Source organism: Jaculus jaculus, chromosome 6 (assembly GCF_020740685.1).
Source record: "Jaculus jaculus isolate mJacJac1 chromosome 6, mJacJac1.mat.Y.cur, whole genome shotgun sequence".
NCBI classification, from domain to species: Eukaryota; Metazoa; Chordata; class Mammalia; order Rodentia; family Dipodidae; genus Jaculus; species Jaculus jaculus.
In genome coordinates, this window is record NC_059107.1 from 30971623 (window position 1) to 30996793 (window position 25171).

A 25171-nucleotide genomic window follows, 5' to 3' on the forward strand; every position below is an offset into this window, starting at 1 on the left:
AAGCCTTTTAGGGGAAAGGAAGGAGGAGTGCTCACACTGCAAAGGAAGGGCATTGGACACCTGTGACTCAAGCCTATATGATGGGTGGGGGGCATTCTTTTCCTAAGTCTGATTTTTATGGCCACTTATTGGGGTTCTCTGGAGTACCTGTAGAAGCAGGAAAGTGAATTTTTTTCTCACCAAGAAGTGAGGCTTGGGATGCCATATTGTTACCCCGAGGCTACAGATTTAGATAAGGAAGAGGGTTCCGTCCTCATTGTAGCCCCAGGCCCTGAGGCTTAGTTTCCTTAACTATAGCTAAGGAGTATCTATCTGTCCTGGGCTTGGCTGTTGGGAGGGGTGGACAGGAGAAGCAGTTTTCTTGAAATCTAGCACTAGAGATAACAGATCTTTATGTGCGTTGCAACAAAAAGTATAAATACAGATGTCTTCGTTTGGTTATTGGTCACCTAAATGGAGAGAGAGGTGAAGGGATTTTCAAGACAGGATATCCTAGCTACAGACTCCCCACAGCTCCAACTTCAAGGCAGAGCTTGTGTAGAACCCCCACCTCCGCCGCCTCCTCATTTCACATCCACTTCTGCTTGCTCTCTCACTCTCTCTCTCCCCCTCTCTCTTGTCCCAGCCTCCAGCCCCCGCCTCTTTTCTCAGGAAGCTTGGGTCTCCTGGGAGCGGGTCTGCCCTTGGGGGAGGCCTCTAAGCTCTTGTGCCCTACAGCTCGGGCTGGGCATTTGGGGGGGGGGCGGGCAGAACAGGGGTTTGGCGCGCCCCCCGCATGTACATGTGCTAACCCAGGCAGGAGGGAGCGTCTCGGCGGAGGAGTCAAGGAGGAGGAAAAGAAGGAGGAAGAGGAGGAGGGAGAGGCGCACCAGTTATCTCGGTCCCGGGGCGCCCTAGTCGGCCGGCCGCGGAGGAGCAGCATCCTCCAACAGGTTCGTAAACGCGCGCTCGCTCTTTGGCTGCCCGCGGATCCGTCACCACCTCGGCGGGGAAGACCCTGGCCATAGGCCCCACGCTGCTGGGCTCCCTAGAGGCGGCTTCCTCCGGCCTCCCTTCTCTCTGTCTGTCTGTCTCCCTCTCTCTCTGTCTCTCCCCCTCCCTCCCTCTGTGTGTGTGTGTGTGTTTCTCTCTCTCTCTCTCTCTCTCTCTCTCTCTCTCTCTCTCTCTCTCTCTCTCTCTCTCTCTCTCTCTTTCTCCCTCCCCCCACCCCATCTCTCCAGCTCTCTCCAGCTCTCAGCCGTCAGCTCTTCCTGGAGCCAGGCGGAAGGCGCCACGGGTTGCTTCTCTTTTCAGCACCATCCCTGGGGACAGCTCCCGGTTCCCCTTTTCAGCACCATCCTGGGGGGACAGCTCCCGGCCCGCTCCATCACTTGCTACTGCCCAGGCCGGACAGGGGGGGCTCCTCTGCGCGCTCGGTCCCGACTCTCTCGCCCCTCCCCCCGCGGGGCTGCGTGGCCCGGCGTCAGCATCACGGTGCACGGCTCCTGCCCAGCAAGCCAGCATCCTGGCGAGCGACGAACAAAGCCAAGGGGCTGGGGCCTCTGGCGCTGCTTGGGGAGGGTTGGATGCATCGATTGGGGGATTTCAGTTTCTCCCAGAGTAGAGAGGCAGGGGCGGGCGGGCTGGAGAAAGAAGGTGGGGGTGGTGGCTGGTCTCCAGCGAGCCTTTCTGGCGGTTCTCCAAAGGCCTGGCGGTGCAATGGCAGGTCTCAGAGGCCAGGAACGGGGAAAAGATGGGAGGGGACATTGGCACACAGGGGTCCCGAGCTCCAGCTGGGTACAGCAAGGCCTAGTTTCAAGTGGGAGGAAGGAGTGCGCCGCCCCGCTGTTTGCTACAACCCTGCACCTCAGCTCAGGACCATGAACTGCCCAGAGATGCTCGTGGCTGGCGGCTGCAGTCAGTGACTGCCCAACGATGCCCCGGAACATCCCTAGAAAGTGCAAGGCTGAGTTTCCGTAGGAGGAAGAGGGTTTGTGAGAAATAGCAGGGAGGCTACTAGGTGGTTATCTGCACCCCCTCCCTCCTGCTCAGGGTTCCACCCATCTAAAAGAGAAATCCCAGCCCGTAAGGAGGGGAGGGGAGTCCCCCAGGCCACCCGTACAGCGGGTTGTAAAGACAGTTTCGCTCCAGGATACAATTAGCGAGGAAAGTGGTTGAGGGAGTATGAAATGCTGGGAGGTTCCCAAACAGGGATGTCAGCTCCCAGGCAGGAAACCGAGTGTGGAAGAGAAGCCCCTTGTTTCTGGTAGCTGGGAGAGCCTTTGAATAACATGACCTCCGTGAGCACTCATAGTTTCAGAGTTTCATACAGGGCAGGGAAAAAAAGAACAGAGGTGATTCACCCAAAGTCACTCAGCAATTTAGTAGCAAAATTGGGCCTAAAACTCATTGTCCTCAAGTCTTGCAACCTCTGTGTCACATTCATGGAGAAGTCTTAGAAAAAGAAAAAATCTCAGGTGTAAGACAGTAGGGTGGTTTCTATTCTGAGCCCAGTCTTGGCTCTGTCTCTTACTAGCATACAACTATGGGCAAATAACCTCCTAAAACCCTCTTGAGCTATTAAAGGGGAGTGATAACATTAATAGTACCCGCTGTGGTAATAATTCAATGAAATAGCTGTGATGAGCTTAGTGCAGTGCCTGGCACATAGTAAATGCTCAAAAAATAATAATAAAAGGTAGCTCCCATTGCTATTATGGCTCCTTCTGTAGACATTGCTGAGGGCATATTATGTGCTAAAAATAAAAAAAAAAAACTAGCTGTACTTTGGGAGGATGGAGAAGTATCCTAAGGATGCCACAGGCCAGCAGAGAAAACAAAACAAAACCAAGAAAGCAAAAATTGAAATGTGGTGTGATAAATACTGAGGCTAGTAAACAAGACAGTGGGATTTCAGAGGCACCAGTGTGGATTGTGGGAGAAAAAGAGAGAAAGAATCCCAGACAGATGGAGCTGTGTGTAAAGGCCTAGAGGTGTGAAATCACAGCCACCAGGATAATGTCACCATGCCAGAAGGTCCTCAAGATAGGGGCCGTGAAATTAAAGTAGAGAGGAAGACTGATGCCAGTCTCCAAAGGGCCTTTGATGATGGAATGTTCCAAATACATTTTTAAAAATAGAAAAAAATAGTATGATAAACACCCCCACACCCATCATCCAGCTTCAACAGTGGGCCAATTTGGTTTCATCTTATACCCCTACCCACTCTCAGTACACATATCCACGTTCATTCCCAAAACACACACACACACACACACACACACACACACACACACACACACTGACACGCTGAAACAAACACAAGAAACACAAGATATGGCATCATTTTGTGCAAAGATCTTTAATGTCAATTACAACTTCTGTCATTCAAATGATTATACCATCTCAGAAGTCATTAAATCCTGACCTTCCTGCCTCCTTTACCTAGTCTGTCCTCAGCAGAAAGCTTGAGTATTCTTGAGTACTGGGCTACACTGGAGTGACAAGACACCAACATTAGAATAAACAATGGGGAGGGAGATATCAAGCCAGAATTTACTGTAAAGTGACCCCGGCGGCTGTGATTGCACACGTCTTGGCCTTTACATAGAGCTCCATCTGTCTACCAACACAGAAGCCATGAGTAGCAGCCTAAAAGAAAATCTCCCATTCAAAGTGATCTGTTTTGCCGGGCGTGGTGGTGCATGCCTTTAATCCCAGCACTCGGGAGGCAGAGGTAGGAGGATCGCCGTGAGTTCAAGGCCACCCTGAGATTCCATAGTGAATTCCAGGTCAGCCTGAGCTAAAATGAGACCCTACCTCAGAAAAAAAAAAAAAAAACGAAGTGATCTGTTTTATTTGTATATGTATGTGGTGTACATGCAGTCACATATGAGTGTGCCTATTTTATGGAGGAAGAGTCTCTCCCTTGAGCCCAGAGCTCACTGGTTCAGTAGCCTCGCCAGTCAGCTCATCCCAAGGATTCCCTATCTCCAAGTCCCTCACACTGGGCTTGCAAGTCACCGCCATGCCCACCTGGCATACATGTAGGTGTTGAAGATCCAAACTCCAGTTCTCACACTTGCATAACAAGCACTTTACTGAATGAACCATCTCCCTAGCCCCTCTAAGTGATCTTAACCATGAACTCCTAAGGACGGAGGCTGAGGGCTGGTATGTATCTTAGTGATAGAATATTTGTTTGGCATGTACAAGGCCTTGGGTTCAGTCCCCAGAATTGGGGGAGGGAGGAGTAAGGATGCAGGCTGGAAGATGGCTCAGCAGATAAAGCACTTGCCATGTAAGCATGAGGACCCAACTGGAGTTTAGATCCCCAGCACCCACCCAGGCAGGTATGATGGTCCATCTGTAATCCCAGCTCAGAGGGAAGAGAGAGACAGACGATCACCAGGCCAAGCTGGCTAGATAGACCGGCAGAGTCAGAGAGTACTGGCTTCAAGTTCAAGAAGCTGCCTTAGTAAATAAGGTGGAGAATGATCAATGAGAACTTCTGACATCACTCTTTGGCCTCCACACTCACCCACCACACGCAAACATGCATACACATACCTCCCCACACACATGTCACACATAAACATGCCATACCAAAAGGAATGGTAGGCTTCAAATTCTAGAAATCATTAAGTGTGGAAATCAGCAAGCCATATTTTTACACATGAGAAAGACAAGGGTCAGGAACGGGGGGGCCTTCTCCAGTGCTGAGACTGAGCAAAGATCTTTGAACTCATCATATGGAGAGTTTTGCAGTTCACCAATTTGCCTAGAAGTCTCGGCCTTGGAGTTTCTCAGTACAAACTCATAAGCAGGACAAGAAACGTCTTTCTGGTTCTCAAGAAAGTCATCCATAGCAGCTTATTTTTGAGAAAACTCTAGACAAAAAAAGTCCATAGACTGTGTGTGTGTGTGTGTGTGTGTGTGTGTGTGTGTGTGTATGTGTGTGTGTTGTGTGTTGTATGGGAAATGTGGTATATGTATTGTGTGATGCATACATGGATAGGTAGGTGTCTTTGTGGCGCCCTGTGTGCTCGTCTGTGAGGGTAACTTGCCTGCAGTGGCCTAGAGTAGGTATCTGCTCCTTTGCTCTTCCACCTGATCTTATTTGAGCCAGTCTTTTACTGATACTAGAACTGGCATATTTGTGAGCCAGGCAATTTTCTGGTCTCTGTTTTGCTCTGTGGGACTGGGCTTACAGATGCATGTGGCCATACCCATCTATTGACATGTGGATCTGGAAAGTCAAACTCTGGTAGTTGGGGGATTTATTTTAGAGAGAGAGAGAGAGCAAGAGAGAGAATTGGTACTCCAGGTCCTCAGCCACTGAAATCGAACTACAGATGCTTGTGCCACCTAGTGAGCATGTGTGACCTTGCACTTGCCTCACCTTTTTGTGTCTGGCTTATGTGGGATCTGGAGAGTTGAACATGGATCCTTAGGCTCTGCAGACAAACATTTTAACCCTTAAGCCATCTCTCCAACCCCTGCTATAGGCTTTTGAAGTTAGTTGAAGATAGGTTAGTGGCACCTCCTTTCTGGCCACCATGCTAATCTCCCAGCTGGCTCACTCACCAAGGGCACTGAAGTCAGGCACCCATACCTCATTCCTACAGTTGTTTTCACAGTCCTTCAAGCCTTTACCAGGGGCATGTGAAGCTACCCTTTCTCCATGTACCTTAACCTTGGCCATGCATCCCTCTTGGCTACAAACTACGGCTCCTTTGATGTGTTAAGTGTGCAGTGTTTGACTCAGACCCTAGCAGGACTTGTGTATTTTTGGAGCACCAAGTCTCCTCAGTTGCTGATGAAATATGACAGCCGTGGTGTGCCCTGCCTGGGTTCTGGTGCTGTCCCTCATAAGCTAGCACTTTCACGTTTGGGGGATGCCCCTGCAAAGCCAGCAAAATGATGGGGAATATAGTATCTGCTGAGTTTCCTAACTTATAGGTAGACAAAAGAGCCGCATGCAAGGAACTCTTCCCATCCACAGTAGAGGAGGGAAGTCAGCAGGGAGGAGCCAATGACCTCGCCTCACTTCGGCGCGCATGATTGCAGGCAAGACAAAGAAAGATGATAAAAATAGTGAGCATCAGCTTGGGAAGCTGGTCTAGCTGAGAACTTGGAAAGAGATGGATTCATATGCATTGCCTTACCTGGGTCTACTTGAATTGTCATGTGCAGAATCCCAAAGAGATTTGTTCCGTCTCTACTCCTCCTCCAAGACAGTTATTCATGGAGTGGCTCTGCTGGGTCAGGCAGTGTTCTAGGTGACACAGCAGAGCCGACAACTTCAGTCCCGGCTCTCCTGGGGTTTACATACTCACAGCAGACGCCGCCATTAATAACAATTAGAAGGTAAATATGGAAACATATAAACAGACCGATGGGAAAATGGAAACATGGAACCGAGGCCCAAAGAACAGAGAGTCAGTCATGTGTGGTTGTGGGGAAGAACATTCCAGGCAGACAAAATAGCTCTGGCAAAGGCCCTAATGTGAGCCTGGACTCTCTGGGGACAGGCAGGAGGCCAGCGTGGCTGGAGAGGAGTGGCAACAGATGAGGGCAGGGAAAGGCAGGACGAGGCAGTTCAGAACCTTCCAGGCCATGGTGGGCACATGAGATGTTATTTAAGACACAATGGATTTTTGCATGATTGTTTCACTCTAATTAATTAATTTATTTCCTTATTTGGGGGGCCAGGAAGTTGGAGGGAATGGGCACACCAGGGCCTCTAGCCACTGCAAATTAATTCCAGACACATGTGCCACTTTGTGCATCTGGTTTATGGGGGTACTAGGGAATCAAACCTGGGTCCTTAGGCTTCACAGGCAAGCGCTTTAGCCACTAAGCTATCTCTCTAGCCCTGTTTTGCTATGTAAAAATATTTTATTTATGTATTTATTTGATAGAGAGAAGGAAACAGACAGAGAGAGTGAGTCTGGGTGAGCTAGGGTTTCCAGCCACTGCAGATGAACTCCAGATACATGAGCCACTTTATGCATCTGGCTTTACATGGGCACTTGGGATCTGAACTTGAACCATCAGGCTTTGCAAGCAAGTGCCTTTAAACCCTGAGTCACCACTCCAGCCCTTGCATGATGATTTTAAATGGCAGAGATGATAACTTTTTATTTATTTATTTATTTATTTATTTGCATGCAAAGAGAGACAGAGTGTTGGGGGAATGAACAGACCAGGGCCTCTAGGCAGTGCAAACAGACTCCAGATGCATTCGCCATTCTATGCATCTGGGTTTATGTGGGTACTGGGGAATCAAACCCAGGTAGTTAGGCTTTGCAGGCAAGTGCCTTAACCACTGGGAAATCCTTCCAGCCACTTGTTCTTGTTTTTTTTTAATTAGGCCTGTGGCTAATACACGGAGAACAGATGACCCAGGATGCTGGCTGGACATAGAGGAGGTGGTGGGGAGAGGGTAGTGAGACATAGCCTCCCTGCTTTGAGACATTCAGCACCCAGCCAAGGAGACAATACACAGACAAGAATAGCAGCTCCCCAAAACAGGGACAAGCCTATGCAAAGCTTGGGAACTGTGGGAACACAAACACAAAGAAGAACTGGTTCAAGAGGATGTCACAGAGGGCTTCTTAGAAGTGGCAGTGGATGCTGGTTGGTATCTGGAAAGTATAGCAGCAGAGCTGGGCACAGGTTGGCAGCAATGGCAGCAGTGGGGCGCATGGCTCAGGATCCAAGCCTGCCTCAGCCCCGTCACGGAGCAGCTGTGCAGGCTTAGAGAAGTTAGTGACCCCTGTGTGATACCATGTGCTCATCCTTAAGATGGAGATGATGAGAGTTCAAATCTGTTTCCAGGAGATTCTGTAATGTTAAGTAAGTTCAAGCTGGTGAGACACTTGGAACCCTGGCACTTTGAAAGTGACATGTTGATACTGCTTAATGAAAATGGGGGCCTGGGTGTGGTGGCGCACACCTTTAATCCCAGAACCAGGGACGCTGGGCTTCGATGGTTGCGAGTTAGCGTTTGAGGTCAGCCAGAGCTACAGTGAGGCCCGGGTGAGAACAAGAACCATGTGCAGGAGCCTAAGCCTGAGGGACTCGAGTCTCTGGTCAGAGGAAGCTCTGTAAGCAATGAGAAGCCATGAGGACCTTTTAGCCAGGAGGCTGGGAGTGAGAGTAACAAAATCTAAAGGCCCAGAGAGGTAGAGGGACGTCCTACAACCACATAGCAAGTTACAGGCAGGACTCTGCTATCTGTCCCCAGTGTCAAGGGCAGGGTATATTGGATTTTTGTTTGTCTGTTTGTTGTTGTTGTTGTTTTGGAAGTAGGGTCTCACTCTACCCCAGGCTGACCTGGAATTCACTATGTAGTCTCAGACTGGTCTCGAACTCACAGTGACCCTTACCTCTGCCTGCCTCCTGAGTGCTGGGATTAAAGGCATGCACCACCGTGCCCAGGATAGTGAATATATTTTTGTTCCCACCATAGCGTTCTCTGTGGCAAGCAGAGTGCCTAGTATGTTCTCAATAAATATTTGTATATCCCATTGTCCATCAGTGACCAAATAAGACTGGAAACACTAGAAACATTGAATCCATGAGAAGGTGTTAGTGCTTTTAAGGCACAGAAGAAACCTGCTCTCAGGAAAATAGATCAAACAGCTAGAGAGGTTTCATCTTCGGGGTCTGAAGCCCCTCCAAGCCCCAGGTTCTCCTGTGACAAAAGACACCAATGCTCACACTTTCCCCGCAACCCCCTCAAGCACAACAAGCATTACTGTGTTAGGGTTCAGAAGTTAATCTTGGTAAAGTGCCTGGAAGATGGAAACAGTTCCCCAGACATTCCGCGCATGGTAATTGCCAACACGGAGAAAATACATCTCTCCATTTGCAAGAGGCAGGTCTTTGTGTTCCGCAAAAAACCCAGTGATTAGAATTCTTGGGGCTGACTCCTTGGGAAGCTGTGACAGCCAAGCGGGCAAATAAGGTCTTGCAGTTCAAGCAGCAGATGGTGAGAGGAGCCCAGCTCCAGCTCTCACTGCCTAACGCCTACTCAGAGCAGGGCACGGGGCCAGGAACTTCTCCAACAGGAGGAGAGAAACCCAGCCCTGGCACTTCCTAGCTGGGCAGCATGAGCCAATCCCATCAGCGCTTTGAGCTTCAAGTTCATAGTGGATAAAATTTCGGGTGAGACGGCTGGGCTTCAGTGGGTCATGTTGTCTAGTGACGGGCTAAGTGAAGGCATACCTTCCTCCCTGTAACCCTGTGTGGTCACCACCCCGTTTCCCAACATAGAAACACAAGCCCAGGGGTTCTCTCTGAGCTAGCATCATTCACTGAGCACCTACCTTGGGTCAGGACCTGTTTTGGGAGCTGGAGAGATGATGAAGAAGAAGATGGAGAAGTTGCCAGACCTTCATAAGTCCAAGTTTTAGTGGAGAGCGAGAAAACAAGCAAATGTAAAAGTCATTTTGACGGGTCACATAAGCTCTAGGAGAGAAATAAAGGGAGAAGACAGAATGTGCCAAGAAGGGAGGGGCTGTTGTAAGGTACCCAGGGAAGACTCTAAGGAAGGGCATTGAAGCTGGCATCTTGCTGAGGAGGAGGGGCTGGGCAGGGAACGGGCAGCGTAGCAGAAGGGGCAGGTTGTGCAGATGCCCCGGGTCGGGGAAAGTCCTGAGTTTGCAGGAAGTTGCTGAAGCCGTGGGATGGAAGTGAGGTGAGCAGAGGAGAAAGCAGTGGACAGTGGAGACAGAGCATGGTAGAAGCCAGGCCAGGTAGGGCCTAGAAGACCGTGTGGGGTCGACTTGCGAGGCAGGTGCTGGCATCCTGTAAACCGCGGTGAAGTCGCTTCCCTCAGTCACGCAGCCAGTGGGGGGCTGGATGGGGCGAAAACCACATCAGAGCCACACCACCATCTCTAGCGCAGCTCAGCCAGAGAGCAGGCCGGCAGGTGCCTTGGCAGATTTCCCCTGCTGAAAGATCAATCCATCAGCCAGCCTGTGCCTTGCAGGCATCGGAGAAAGAGAGAGAGAAAAGGAGAAGACAGGGCCACCAGCTGGGATAGTGACAAGGCCAGTAAAGGAGGTACCTGTACATTTTAAGGAGACACTTAAAAACTCAGCCATCACGAATGTGCCAGTCAGTCTTTATGGTGGGGACAATGCCTCAAAGTACACCTTCCTATCCTGTGGATCTTACTCTCTTTCCGCCCCCTCTTCCTCAATGTTCTCTGTGCCTTGGAGAAGGGCCCTCAGTGGACACGAGGTGAGGGCAGGGAGGTGACAAAGGAGCGCAACTTGATGGGAATAGGGCCAATTTGCAATATATTCACATATTAAGGTTCTCAATATTTTTTTAAAATTTTTGTTTTTATTTTTTTATTTGAGAGCGACAGACAGAGAGAGAAAGAGGCAGAAAGGAAGAGAGTGGGCGCACAGGGCTTCAGCCACTGCAAACAAACTCAAGACACGTGCGCCCCTTTGTGCATTTGGCCAACTTGGGTCCTGGGGAATTGAGCCTCGAACCGGGGTCCTTAGGCTTCACAGGCAAGTGCTTAACCGCTAAGCCATCTCTCCAGCCCAAAGGTTCTCAATATGTTTTAACTCAGCTATCAAGATAATTTTTTTTTAATGACAGAGAGAGAGAATTGGCATACCAGGGCCTGTAGCCACTGCAATTGAACTTCAGACATGTGTGCCACCTTGTGCACTGCATCACCTTGTACATCTGGCTTACATGGGTTCTGGGGAATCGAACCTGGGTCCTTAGGCTTTGCAGGCAAGCGCCTTAACCACTAAGCCATCTCTCCAGCCCTCAAGATAATTATTTTATGCAATATTTTAACAAACAAAATTAACACAAAAAATCTATGATGAATAAAATACCAACATTTTAAATAAAAATTGGGATGTAAAGGAGCTGGGGTAGGGGGAGGAAATAGAGCAAGTCACGTATGAGCAGGATCCTCTGGTCCTCAGCTTCTGCTCACTGCTCACTACCATAGGAGCTTCCTGGAACAGACCCTGCTCTTACTCTGAGCCACCACTGGGAGCTAGTTCACTCTAGTTCCTAATGAGAGTGAGTAGTCATTCCCGGTAGGGATCTCCAAGGCCACTGAAGCTCACCTCCAGAGCCCTGTTGATGGAAGGTAGAGACAGCCCCCAAAGCAGGGACCACCCAGCAAGATGGTGATAGCAAGATAGCCTGGGCTCTGCCTCATTTCTTGGATGCTGTAGGAACCAGGGGAAGAGACATCAGTTTGCAAGCCCTGATTTTCCCATCTATGAACTCAGGCTGATAGATGTTAGTCCCTGGGATTCAGTGAGATAATGTCTGAAATCCTCTAGCAGGTGGAAACCTGAGTGCAGTCCACTCAGCTGCAGGGGGCAGCAGCTGGGAGTTGATTGGAACTGCAGAATCTGCCACATCCCAGCCCTCAGGAATCAGAATTTGCATTTTAAAGGGACCCCTACCCCCCCCACCATGGGGCAGGAGACCTGGCTCAGTGATTAAAGTGCTTGCTTGCAAAGCCTGCAGGCCCAGGCTCAGTTCTCCTGTTGATGTAAAATATTGCATGCATGTAGCATTCATTTGTAGCAACAGAGACCCTGGAGCACCTGTGCACACGCATGCAAGCAAGAGAGAGACAGAGAGAAGAGAGAGAGACAGAGAGAATGGGCATGCCAGGGCCTCCAGCTACTCCAGTTGAACTCCAGATGCATGCGCCATTTTAAGCATGTGACTTTACGTGGGTACTGGAGAATCAAACCTGGGTTGTTAGACTCTGCAGGCAGATGCCTTAACCATGGAGCAACCTCTCCAGTCCAAATAACTTTTTTAAATTTTTTTGTTTGTTTTTATTTATTTATTTGAGAGCAACAGACAGACAGAGAGATAATGGGCACCCCAGGGCCTCCAGCTACTGCAAACAAACTCCAGATGCATGTGTGACCTTGTGCATCTGGCTTACGTGGGTACTGGGGAATCGAGCCTCAAACCGGGGTCCTTAGGCTTCACAGATAAGTGCTTAACTGCTAAGCCATCTCTCCAACCTCCCCCCCAGCAAATAACTTTTTTGATTTGTTTTGTTTTTTTTTTTTTTTGGTTTTTCGAGGTAGGGTCTCACTCTGGTCCAGCCTGACCTGGAATTAACTCTGTCATCTCAGGGTAGCCTTGAACTCATGGCAATCCTCCTACCTCTGCCTCCCAAGTGCTGGGATTAAAGGCGTGCACCACCACGCCCGGCTTGCAAATAACTTTTTTAAAAGGACTCTTAAGTAATTGGCAAACAAATTAAATCTGCAAAGCTAGTCAATTCTTGGCACATATAAGACGCTCATTAAATGTTAGTCATAATCCCCTGCCCGCTGAGCCCTTAGATCTTGATTTCTATAAGAGAAAAAGCTTAAAATGCAGAGATGAGCTCCTGGAGTGATCTTCATTAAATTTTCAATGCTCAAGTTCTGAAGCCGAAGAGGCTGGCTAAGTCCTTTCTGTACTTCAGTGTCCTCCAGTATGTTCATCTGTAAAATGGGAGTAGTAGTCACAAGTAACTTATGTGGTGCTATAAAGATATACAAAGTGATATTAGGAAAACACTTGGTAGAATGTGACTGCTGGTGGTAGTTAGCTCAGTACATTGTTACTAAGAATAGCCTGTGTGTGTGTGTGTGTATGTCTCAAATAAATTTTAAAAATTTTAAAAATAAAAAGGGGCTGGAGAGACAGTGCAGAGGCTAAAGGTGCTTGTTTGTAAAACCTGATGTCCCAGGTTTGACTCCCCAGTACCTACACAAAGCCAAATGGACAAAGTGGCATGCATCTGGAGTTTGTTTGCAGTGGCAGGAGGCCCTGATGTGCCTATGTGTTCTCTCTCTCTCTCAAATAAAAAAGTAAAATGAAGTGGAAAGGAAATGCCCATGTGACAAAATGGAAAGCTAACATTGGCGTAACTGCAATTTTTATCATCTTTTAATTTATACTATTTCAATTACTGTCTTAATCTTTTGGGTAAGACAACACAGGTGTGTCTGGTTTATAGAAGGGGGAACAAAGCAGATCTAGGGCTGAGGAAACTTGTCCAAGTTAACCAGGCTTTAAATCCCTAGAGACTTACAGTGCTAAAACTGTGTCAGTTATGAAACGTGCAATCAATAACAGAGAGTAAGATGATGTTAGACTCCAGAGATAGTATTGTCCAACCTCATTCAACAGGAGGAAACTTGAGGCCTGTTGACTAAAAGAGATTGTCCAAGACCATTGAGACAGTAACAGGCATGGGGTCAGAACTCAGCTCCCAAGATTCCTAAGCCGGATTCCTTCCCAGGGTCCAGAGCAACCCCTCACCTGACTAGCTAGTTCTCTGGGCTAGTCTAGTGATCACAAGGTATCCCAACTCCATCTTCCATTCCAGTCCAATCAGAGCAAGAGACTTTAGAGGCTAGTATTGCCAAGATGAAGGCTATGAGATGGCTAAGTCATTCTATGGGAAAAAGTCAGGCAGCTGTTGGGGCTGGGCCTCAGGCTGGGGTAGGGACCAAAACCTGCCACAAAGATTTTTCTCAGAGGCCGTCAGAGGACCGGTCCAGGATGGGCCTCCCGCAGCCTCTCCTATGTCACCACTTCAGTCAACCCAGGAGGTTCTAAGTCCCTTCTTCCTCAAACCCACACTCGTCGAGCACCAATCCTGCTTTTCCTACTCTTCCCATATTGGCTACCCCGAGACATTACCTTGTGCCTTTCACTGCCCACAACTTGGCAAGAGGATCCCAGGCTTCCACCTTCTTCATCTTCTATTCTCATGCCACATCATTACCCTCCCTCCCCAGAAAGACCTCACCAGACGCATGCAGCTGGACCCTATGCATGGTTCTCCATCACTCTTGGCGGTATAAGGCCCCTCACATGCGGGGCCCGATGATCTGCCCCAGCCAAGCCATATACCTCCAGGTTCTCTGGGTGGACCACACCCTTCTAGGCTTTGATGGCTGCTGCTCCTTCTCCCTGGGAAGCCCCTCCTGCTGTGCCGTCCTCTGGGTCTCTTCTAAACCCCAGCCCCAGGCTTACCTGAGAAACCCCTGAAGCTCTCAGAGGAAGGAGGCAGGCAACCCTGGCAAATCTGCACAAGGGTTGAGCCTTCACACTACCTTTTAACCATCTGTTTCTTTCTTCTTGTTGGCACAAAATACCTGACCAGCTAATGGAAGTTAAAGACCGCAGTTCAGTTTACAGTTCCAGAGGGGAGAGTCTATCATGGTGGGGAAGGTATGGCAGACCAGAGTGGGGAAGCCAGTGTCACATCATCACACACTGTGTGAGCAACAGGAAGGAGAGAAACACACACACACAGAGAGAGAGAGAGAGAGAGAGAGAGAGAGAGAGAGAGAGAGAGAAAGCCCAGACTTTAACTTCACAGCTTACTCCGATTCCACCACCTCCCCTAACAGCTCCGCATTGCTAGGGACCAAGTGCTGAAACACATGAGCTTTTGGAGGACGTTTTACATTCAAACCACCACAGTTTTCTTGTATGTGACCCTGTGGTCAACTTTCCACATCTAGTCTAAGAAAGAGGATCCAGGTTTCAACTGTGAAGCCAAGTCCTCTCCCATTCTTTGTGTGAAGGGAGCTATGGATGACATTGGCCTGGTCAGGCTAAGGACAGTGTTGAAGACAGTGGTCACAGAGGGGCCATTGAAGGTAGCACCTCCCCTTCCCAATGAAGGTAACTGGCATGTCGTTCTTGGAGTTCGCACTTTTGATTCCTACAAGCTCCTGGACCTAAGGTATTCTGATGTGCTCTGCCCAGCCTCCATTTATTCAACAGCAGGTCACTAGCCACCTGCTATGTGCCTGTTTGCTTGTTAGTGGTGGGACGCAGTAGGTTGCAGACACTATGTAGCTGTATTTGATTGTACTACCTGCTTTTCTTCATTGCCTTCTCGAAGGCCGGCCACCTTACCCTTCACCCAGGTGGCCCTGCGGGAGCACAGGAAAGCTGCTATTTTCACTGGGATTCCATTCCCCAGGCAGCATGCAGGTCCCACCTCCCACTCTCTGAAACACAACCCTCCCAGCCACACCACTACCCCAGCTCCCTACTCCAAACAGCTAAAAAACAATTCCACCCTGTTTCCAATCTACATGTCAATTTTTCTCTGAACGCAGGAATCATGTCAGCCCCGTTTGCTGATGTGTCACACCAGCACTGAGAACATAGCTTGGCACTCATACACTCTGTCACTCATTCATTCACTTACCCAAAAGACACCCAATTCTGCTTAGTACCAGGCCCTGGGGAGCAGCCAGGCATTGCCTGAAGAAACTCTTATTCTGAAAGGGTGTTGGGGACTGGAGTTGTCGGAGGGCGGGGGAGTGGTTTAGTGTCTCAGAGGTAGTTAAGCATGGTTAGGCAGCAGAACTGAGGAGTCAGATTGGCCCATTGTCCAAAGTGGGCCTAAAGAATGCCTGTGACAAATGGCCATCTCGGTGGGAATGGCTGTGTCACCCCAGATGGCCTCCATGAACCTCAGTTTGCACTTTTATACGTGACACAATAATAAACACTCTCTGGAGTCTCTGGAAGCACGGCTCTGGTTACTGGAAAGAAGAAAGCGAGTCAAGGAGGAAGGAATAGGTTGTACTGCAGGGAAAGAGCATGCGCAGACGCCGCAGGGCCCTCCAGCAGCCCAGGCCCTGCTGCTCACATGAGAAGAGACCCAGCAGCCGTAGAGGACAAGAGCCAGGCTAAAAAGCAGAAGACCGTGGGCTGGAATCTCAGCTCCACACATGCCTCTGTGAGGGCTTGGCTACCTCATTGCCCTTTGCTGTCTGTACTTGCATTCTCTAGAAAACTGGAAGGGAGGGCTGGAGAGATGGCTTAGTGGTTAAGGCGCTTGCCTGCACAACCTAAAGACACATGTTCAGGGCTGGAGAGATGGCCTAGTGGTTAAGCGCTTGCCTGTGAAGCCTAAGGACCCCGGTTCGAGGCTCGATTCCCCAGGTCCCACGTTAGCCAGGTGCACAAGGGGGTGCACGCGTCTGGAGTTCGTTTGCAGAGGCTGGAAGCCCTGGTGCGCCCATTCTCTCTCTCTCTCCCTCTATCTGTCTTTCTCTCTGTGTCTGTCGCTCTCAAATAAATAAATAAATAAATAAATAAATAAATAAATAAATAAAATTAAAAAAAAAAAAAGACACATGTTCAAATCTCCAGATCCCACATAGCCAGATGCAGATGCACAGTGACACAAGCGTACAATGTTGCACATGAGCACAAGGGGGCGCACATGTCTAAAGCTCATTCACAGCAGTTGAAAGACCCTGGTGTGCCCATTCTCTCTGGCGCTCACTCTCTTGCTCTCTCTCTCTCTCTCTCTCTCTCTAGAATAATAAAATAAAATACTGAAAATCGGAAGGGAGCAGCAACTGCTCTAATCCTCAGTGCATGAAAGCAGCTCTAACAGACTTGTGGAGCAAGGCTTAATCAACCAACTGGACATTAACATTGTCAGACTTTGTGCAAGGTCTAGAAGCAGTCATGGAAAAGCCAACCCTTACCCCGTAAGGTACACTTGTGCCAAAGGGCTTAGACTAAAGTGAGGACCATGACTAATATTCAGAGCTGTCATATGATGGGCACAATGTACTTGACATCAACAATAGCCAGTGCACTCATGTAGTACTTCACGTAAGGGGTTGGTTGGCATTATTACAAGCCCCATTTGACTGATGAGGAAACTGAGGTTCAGAGAGACATACGTAATGGATATCCCCAGATCCGGAACTGAAAACCAGACATGACTGACAACAAAGTCTGTCCATTAATACTGATGGGACATCACATTTACATTGCAAACATGTAGCCACTGGTATGATCCCGGCGTTGCCTGAAGCAGTGAACGAGAGGGGCATATTAGGTAAGGTGGGGCCAAGAGTTGAGTGTGATGCCAGACAGGCCCTTTGCTAGAACCCAGAGAGCTGAGGGCATTGCCCACACAGACATCCTGAACCCATTCAGGAAACCAAATTCCCATTACATCTCTCCTCAGCTCTGAATCCTCTCTTCTCCCCCAGGAAGTTGTGCGTCTGTGACATGCTGCCTGCCCAGCTTGGTTCCTGAGGCTCCTGCACCCCAGCTCAACCAGGAAGCACAGGTAAGCATGTCATCCAGGGTCATAGCCATGGGTGGCATTCAGGGAGCCTCACCCCTGGGGTTCCAGTGAAGAGGGTCATTATGCCATTTCCCCTCTGCAGTCACCACTAACTTGCAATGAACAATTGGGAGTGGGGTGGGTGGTATCCAACAGCATCTTCAGAGTGCTATACAGCAGCCAAGCACTTTCTGGCATAATCTCTTTTTGGAAAAAAATATATTTTATTTATTTATTTATTTATTTATTTGCAAGCAGAGAAAGAGAGGAGACAGACAGAGAAGGGGCACACCAGGTCCTCTAGCTGCTGCAAACGGACGCCAGATGCATGCGCCACTTTGTGCGTCTGGCTTTACATGGGTACTGGGGAATCTAACACAGGTTGCTAGGTTTTGCAGGCAAAGTGCCTTTAACTGCTGAGCCACCTCTCTGGCCCTTTGGCACAGTCTCTTCTTCTGTGCTACCCTGAAGCCTGTGATGGATATTATCATCAAACAAGGATGCTGAAGCTCAGAAAAGGAAAAGCATTTCTCCAAATACACTCAGCTGGCAGGGTGGCTACCACTGAATTCCAATCTACTTTTTCTTAGCTGCAGCCCAACAGTCTATGCACATTACAGGGCTGGGGCCATGTGCAATGAATGAATGAGACAGATGATGAATTTTCCATGCTGATTAGCAGGGCAAGGCTGGGTAAAACCAGCTCTCCTGTCGTCACCAGGTCCCATGCTCTTTTTACTGACTCATAGCACTCTGCTACATCTCCCATCCTATCCTGGGGTCCCAAGTATCGCAGGTCGGATCGTGATGTCCATTGTGCCCTATTGCAGAGATAGGAGGACCACGTGCGGGGCACGCAATCTCAGCTCCTCTTTCAGGTGGCCTGGCAAGCGTGGATCACCCCCCAGCACCCTTTCATCTGCATCATCTCTTCCCCACCACCCACGACCAGTCATCCAACGTGCGTAGTTGTACGCTTGTTTCTTTAAATAAACAGCCTTGAGTTTCATACCAAATAGTCTTTTAAGAGGAGGAACGTCTCCAGGCCACCTCGTATTTAGCCTACAGTGAGCCACATATTTGCACAGAGAGAGTGTGTGCGGCTATAGAGATGGCTTGCTCGCTATAGATATCATTGCTCATCCAGATGGGAGCTATTTATGTTGCTGAGTCATTCACAGAGAATGCCACTGAGGAATCCCAGGCTGGGCTCTGAGCCTTGGCATCACAGATCTCCGTCTCACCATCACTATTCACAGACAAGAAGAAAGAGTAGTTCCCCCATCACAGTACAGGGACAGAGGGGAGGACATGTTGGCTACCAAAAAGAGACACTTTCTCCTGAGCAGTTCCTATTTCGAGTCACTGTCCTCTATCCAGAGCACTCTACCCTTACAGGTCACCTAATATGTCGATCCTTAGGAGAGAAGCCTGGGACCCAGAGAAGACAAGGGACCTGTCCAGTGTCACACAGGGTGGCAGTAACAACTGGTTACTGATTTCTCCACTGCCTAGCCACCTTCTTCAGTCAGCCCCTGTAATGTGAGGATGTCACTGAGCACCTCCTTCTTTGGGTTCCTCCCGAATAAAAGACCAGAGCCCTGCTGGTTTGGGGGCCCCCTGTGTGGAGTGCAAGGGTGCTTCATGCACACAGACTGTTTCATACAAACCCAATCCAGAACCAGTTCCTGGAGAACCCTAGTTCTCCATCTGAAGAAAGCACCCATTTATCGCCACCCTCCTTCTTGTCTCTAAGACAGTTCTCTATCCATGCAAAAATAGACTCCCTCCCACTCACCACCCACCTCTGTCCAATTCTACAACGAATCAATTTTATTAATAGGCTTTGGGATAGAAACTTGACAAAGGCTTTTTGTGAAAGTCCCCCCCTTTATCTCCCTATATACTTCACTTCTCAAGGAATTTGAATAAACTAGCCAGGTGGGATTCGGCCTTACATAAAATATTCATTAATCCACTCTTTCCCTCCATAAAGCATGTGTTTTTCTAAGCCCTCGGTGATCTCTACCCTTAATTACAGATCCCATTCAGTTGTTCTGACTATGGGAAGAGGAGCAAAGAGTTCAGGCTTTGGAATTAAGTCCGGGTCACATTCTAGTTGGCCACTTGACTTGTGCTGATTACAGAGCAATTTAATTCTCACGGGGAGTTAAATGAGATAATGTCTGTATGGTACCCAGCACACACTGAGGACACAAATGAATGAACCCATATATAACCATATCCTAAAAGATTAAGGAACCCACTCTGTCTGGGACCCCAAGTGCTGAGCTCATACAATACCGGGAGGAAGTTTGGGAAGTATGTCAGACCTGCAACAGAATCCCCAACAGACATTACTTAAGGGAGGAGACATTTGCTTTGGCTCCCAGCCTCAGAGGTTTCAGTCAGTCAGAAGGGACAAGGCATGATGTGGGAAGCTCCATGGGTGGTAGCAGGGGTGTGACGCAGCGGCCATACCCATGGAGAGGTCCAGACGGCAGCAAGCAGTACCAAGGGTGGCATCACCTTCAAAAGCCCACGCCTAGTATGTGCCCTATTTTTACCAGACAGGGCCTCACTAAAGGCTCCATGGCCTTTCAGATAGTACCACAAGTTGGTGAAGAGGCATCCAGATCACCACAGTAAGTCTTAGGAAGCAGACCAGAGAGAGAAGAGCTTAAGCTGTCTTCAGGTCAAAAATAAGATTCTTGGGGGCTGGAGAGATGGCTTAGTGGTTAAGGCGTTTGCCTGCAAAGCCAAAGGATCCTGGTTCAACTCTCCAGGACCCATGTAAGCCAGATGCATAAGGGGACACATGCATCTAGAGTTCATTTGCAGTGGCTGGAGGCCTTGGCATGCCCATTTTTTCTCTCTCTCTCTCTCTCCCTCTTTCTCTCAAATAAACATGAAATCTATTTTTTAAAAAAATTAAAAAAAAATAAGATTCTTTCTCCAGCCTTTTGGGCAAAGGGAAATTTTGAGTATGGAATCTAGATTTAAGGGTAAAAGAGTCTTTGAGAGTCAAGAGTGTGTCCTGTTAACCACTGGATTCTCCTCTCTTCCTTCCCCCACTATAGCCCTGGCTAAGGGCAGTTGGTAGTAGAGAAAGTCAATTTAATTGACTTGCATGAATTGACCTCAGTAGTTGTGAGCTTAGGAATTGGACCTAACTCGTGGATCTACAAAGACAAAAGATTTCTGGAATTTGGGAGACCTACAAAGCACAGGAAAGACCCCAAATTGTTGTTTTGAGGGAATTTAAGAGAGAAACAGACTAAGAGAAAAATGTAGCAGTGTTGATGTGGTCAAAGAGTGCCATGAAATAGAATATGCCTTTGGAATTTTAAAAATGTATTAAAGGGCTGGACAGATAGCTTGGAGGTTAAGTCGCTTGCCTACAAAGCCAAAGGACCCAGATTCGATTCCCCAGGACCTACATAAGCCAGATGCACAAAGTAGCACGTATGTCTGGAGTTCATTTGTGGGGCTAGAGGCTATAACACGCCCATTCTCTCTCTCTCTCTCTCTCTCTCTCTCTCTTTCTCTCTCTCTGTCTGTCTCTCAACTAAATAAAAAAAAAATTTATAATTCTGCTAAAGTCTTTCATATTTACTTATTTATTTCAGAGAAAGAGATAGAGTGAAAGAAGCAGACCTACAGACAGACAGATAGACAGAGAATGAGCACTCCAGGGTTTCCTGTCACTACAAATGCACTCCAAGCTCCTGTACCACTTTTCCCATCTACCTTTACATGGGTACTTGGAAACCAAGCCTGGGCTGTCAGGCTTTGTAAGAAAACACCTTTAGAGCTGGGCATGGTGGTGCATGCCTTTAATCCCAGCACTCTGGAGGCAGAGGTAGGAAGATTGCCGTGAGTTCGAGGCCACCCTGAGACTACTTAGTGAATTCCAGGTCAGCCTGGGCTAGAGTGTGACCCTACCTCAAAAAACCAAAAACATTAAAGAAAGAAATAAAGAAAGAGAGAGAAAGAAAAAGAAAGCACCTTTAACTGTTTTGCCTTCTTTTTGGCCTAGATCTTTCATACTTTTAAGGTGGCAATTTCCTCCCTTTCTGTGCAGAGAAAAACCCACTGTAGCACCCACTTCATGGGGAGGATGGTTTCTAGGTTGCGGGGGCCGGGGGCTGTCAAATAAACTGAGCAAGAAGGGGGTAAAGCAAGCTGAGGTCTGGAGCCAGGCGACTGCTGAGACAGTTGTAAAATCTCTTGCTGGTCTGAGGATTTGGGAGTCTGATCCTAACGCGACTAAATCAGACACTGTTTACTGAAGGGAACAGTGACTTAGCGACTGTGGCTGGGGGATGGAATAAGATCTCTGACATCCCGATGTGGAGGGAAGCCAGCAACCGAGGGCTCCTTGACTGGCCCTATCTCATTCGCTTGCCTAGAATACACCCCAGCCTCCTGAGGAAGACAGGAAGTGGGTGAACAAGTGAGATCCAGGTGAGCAAAGGGCGTTCCACAGTGTATGGGTCATGTCAGTGTCTGCCTCCCACACCGGAGGAAACCTACCAAAAATATATATATCCTACTCCTCCCTGGCCTGTTTGTGTCCCCTGAACATCTTGGTTCAGTTTAGACATCAGTGGTTGATAAATGACTAATAAGGTCAGAGTAAAGCTTAGGAAGCCTGTTAATATTTTAACATGGCAAATGGAACATTTCAAGATATCCAGGGCTAGGGAGATGGCTCAATGGAAAAAGACACTTGCTTACAGAGCCTGATGGCCCAGGTTCGATTCCCCAGGACACAAGTAAAGCCAGATATACAAAAGTCGCACATGTATCTGGAGTTTTGTGGGGGTTTTTTTGCAGTGAAAAGAGGCCTTGGTGTGCCCATTTACACTTTCTCTCTCTCTCTCTCTTTTTCTCTCTCTCTCCCTCCTTGCCAATAAATAAATAAAAATATATTTAAGAGAAAGTTGAAGCCAGGCATGGTGATGCACACCTTTAATCCCAGCATTCAGGAGGCAGAGGTAGGAGGATCACCGTGAGTTCAAGGCCACCTGAGACAACATAGTGAATTTCAGGTTAGCCTGGGCTAGAGGAATGAGACCCTACCTCAAAAAAAAAAAAAAACAGAAAAGAAGAAGAAAGAAAGTTGGGCATGGTAGTGTACTTCTTTAATCCCAACATTCAGGAGGCAGAGGGAGGAGGATTGCCTTGAGTTTGAGACCACCTTGAGACTACATAGGTCAGCCTGGGATAGAGTGAGGCCCTACCTAAAAAAAAAAGAGAGGAGAGGGCTGGAGAGATGGCTTAGCGGTTAGGCACTTGCCTGTGAAGCCTAAGGACCCCCATGTGAGGCTCACTTCAGTACCCATGTGAGCCAGATGCACAAGATGGTGCATGCATCTGGAGTTCGTTTGCAGTGGCTAGAGGCCCTGGTGCACCCATTCTCTCTCTCTCTCTCTGTGCCTCTTTCTCTCTCTGTAGCTCTCAAATAAATAAACAAAAAAATAATAAATTTAAAAATGTTTAAAAAAAGAGAGAAAAATAAATAAATAAATCAGGCTGACTATGGTACAAAAGCAGATAGGCCCAGGCAGAACAATTAGAGAAGACCCACAAATCAGCCCTCAGGAATTTGGCTTACAAAGCAAATAAAACCAAGGGAGAGGGCTGGAGAGATGGCTTAGCAGTTAAGCGCTTGCCTGTGAAGCCTAAGGACCCCGGTTCGAGGCTCGGTTCCCCAGGTCCCACGTTAGCCAGATGCACAAGGGGGCGCACGCATCTGGAGTTCGTTTGCAGAGGCTGGAAGCCCTGGCGTGCCCATTCTCTCTCTCTCCCTCTATCTGCCTTTCTCTCTGTGTCTGTCGCTCTCAAATAAATAAATAAATAAATATTTAAAAAAAAAAAAAAAAACAAGGGAGAGTGAGTGACTGTGGAGAACTGAGAGAGAGAGAGGAAGACTGTGGGTTTTAAATAATGTTCCTAAGGTCGTCGACGTCTATGAAAAGTTGTCACAAGGCATTAATAGGATGGAATTGGGAAAGGGAAGGCCCCACAGGAGAAGCTGTGGACTCCCAAACCCCATTCCACAAAGCGCTATTTTGAAAAGAGTCTTTGGATTTAAAAAGAAATCTATTTGGGAAGTGCCAGAATTGAAAGAGCCCAAGTATCCAGAGGGAAAAGTCTGGATTTAAATCTCAATCCCACCCGTCTCTCCACTGCTGGGACCTTAGACAAGAGGCTCTTAGAGTGTCCCATTCTCTTGTGCAAGCCATTCTCCCGGGAACATGAACCAGATTACTTCTGTGTCTCCCAAAGGCTGGTGGCACACTCATGATTGATGCCAGGTAAAATGATCTGAGGTGGCTTATGGAAGCATGTCTGTTATTTTAATAGCTTACAATTGATGCATGTTGGAAATATGTAACCCACATGTCAAGCTCAGTTATTTATAGAAATAATATAGTATTTCCTTAGAAAATAAAATCGTGCAATTATTAAAAAGGCAACTCAATTTAAAGAGAAATACTAAGTAAGTGAATGGTACTGGTAGGGCAGAAATCATGAAGGTGGCACATGAATGGAATTTGGGGACATTTGAAATAATCTATGTAAAACGCCATCACAGTGTCTGTCACTCAGGAAGGGCTCCAGACTGTTGGTTCTTATTTCCTTCTTTTTGCTTTAACTTTCTAAGAGCTCTGACGTAAAACCAAAAACATCGTTCCTGTGGCAAAGCTGGTGCCCAGGCCCAGCTGGCCTGGAACACTGTATGATGCTGGGCATTGGGCAGAGAGACATGGATCAACTCCACATGGGCAGTAGTGGTTAGATCTGGCAAGATAGGGCTGGGAAAATTGCTCAGTGGTTAAAGGAACTTGGCTTGGGTTCAATTCCCTAATATCCACATAAAGCCACATAGACACATAGTGGCCCATGTGTCTGGAGTTTATTTGCAGATTCAAGAGGGCCTGGTGTGCCCGTTTTCTCCCTTTCTCTCTCTCTCTCTCTCTCTCTCTCTCTCTCTCACACACACACACACACACACACACACACATATAAATAAATAAATAATATTTTTAAAAATCTGGCAAGATAACTGGCTCCAGCCTCTTGAAGCAGTCAGGGGTTGCCTAGGGAGCATTTTCCATCAAGTGGGGACAAAGCACTAGTGGTCTGTGAGACAATTTAAAGAGTTATTCAGGCAATAAGCACTACTGGGAAAGGCTAGAAGTATGGCTCAGAGGTAGAGCATTTGCCAGACATATATCAGGTCTCGGGTTTCATCTCCAGCACTGCCACCCCCACCCCCCCCCAAAAAAAAGCAGAAAGAAAAAATTTTAAAGTCATACTAGAATTTTGAACTTGGATCTTTTCCAGGACTCACAATACACAGTATGATCCTTTCCCTAGCAACCCTGCACAGCAGCAGAGAATCCACTTTTTACTCAACTACCTAGTCACCAAGGAGCCACCCGGTGCTCTGCGGTCCTCTTGTTTGAAATTAGCATCGTCTATAATAGAGGCGTTCGGATGAGGTTTCTACAACTTGCAATGGGTTTATCAGGATGTGACCCCATTGTAAGTTAAAAGAGTCTATACTGGTTCCCTGATTATGCAAATGATCTCATTCTGCCTTTTCAAATACAATCATTAAAGGTTAAACAGTGAATCTCTTACTCTCGATACGTATGAAGTGAAGAGAGGAACTACCGAGCTGTGTATACCCGTCAGAGAGGTTGAGATGGGCCTTGACCAAGGAAAGAACTAACCAGGCACAGCACAGGTCTATCCTTGTCAGAGCCCCCGCTGGCCCATAGGCAGTGGGGTGCTTTGAATGTGAAAGGTTCCCCCATAGCCTCCTACTTAGTCCTTAGCTGGTGGAAGCTTTAGGAGGCAAAACCTTGCTGGAGGTGATGTGTCAATGGGGACAGGCCTCGGTATTTTATAGTCTAACCCACTTGCAAGTGCCAGCTTACTTGGACTACTTCCTTCCTGCTGCTGTGATAAGATGTGATGCCCCAGCTACCTCTTGTGCCAGGCTTTCCCTGCCATGATGAGATGGCCACTAAAAACTGT

General features: G+C 48.0%; 1 protein-coding gene across 2 annotated transcripts in view; it reads left to right on the forward strand.

Annotated features, from left to right (window-relative positions):
• The first annotated feature begins 625 nt into the window (after positions 1-625).
• The window catches only part of Cplx2 (complexin 2), an 89026-nt gene continuing 64480 nt past the window's right edge, over positions 626-25171 (forward strand). The window contains exons 1-2 of one of the 2 annotated variants that reach the window (XM_045151461.1): positions 626-932; positions 17015-17119. The gene's annotated coding sequence lies outside the window, so the exon portion shown is untranslated. The remainder of the gene's footprint in view (positions 933-17014; positions 17120-25171) is intronic. The other variant, XM_045151460.1, reaches the window with a different exon arrangement.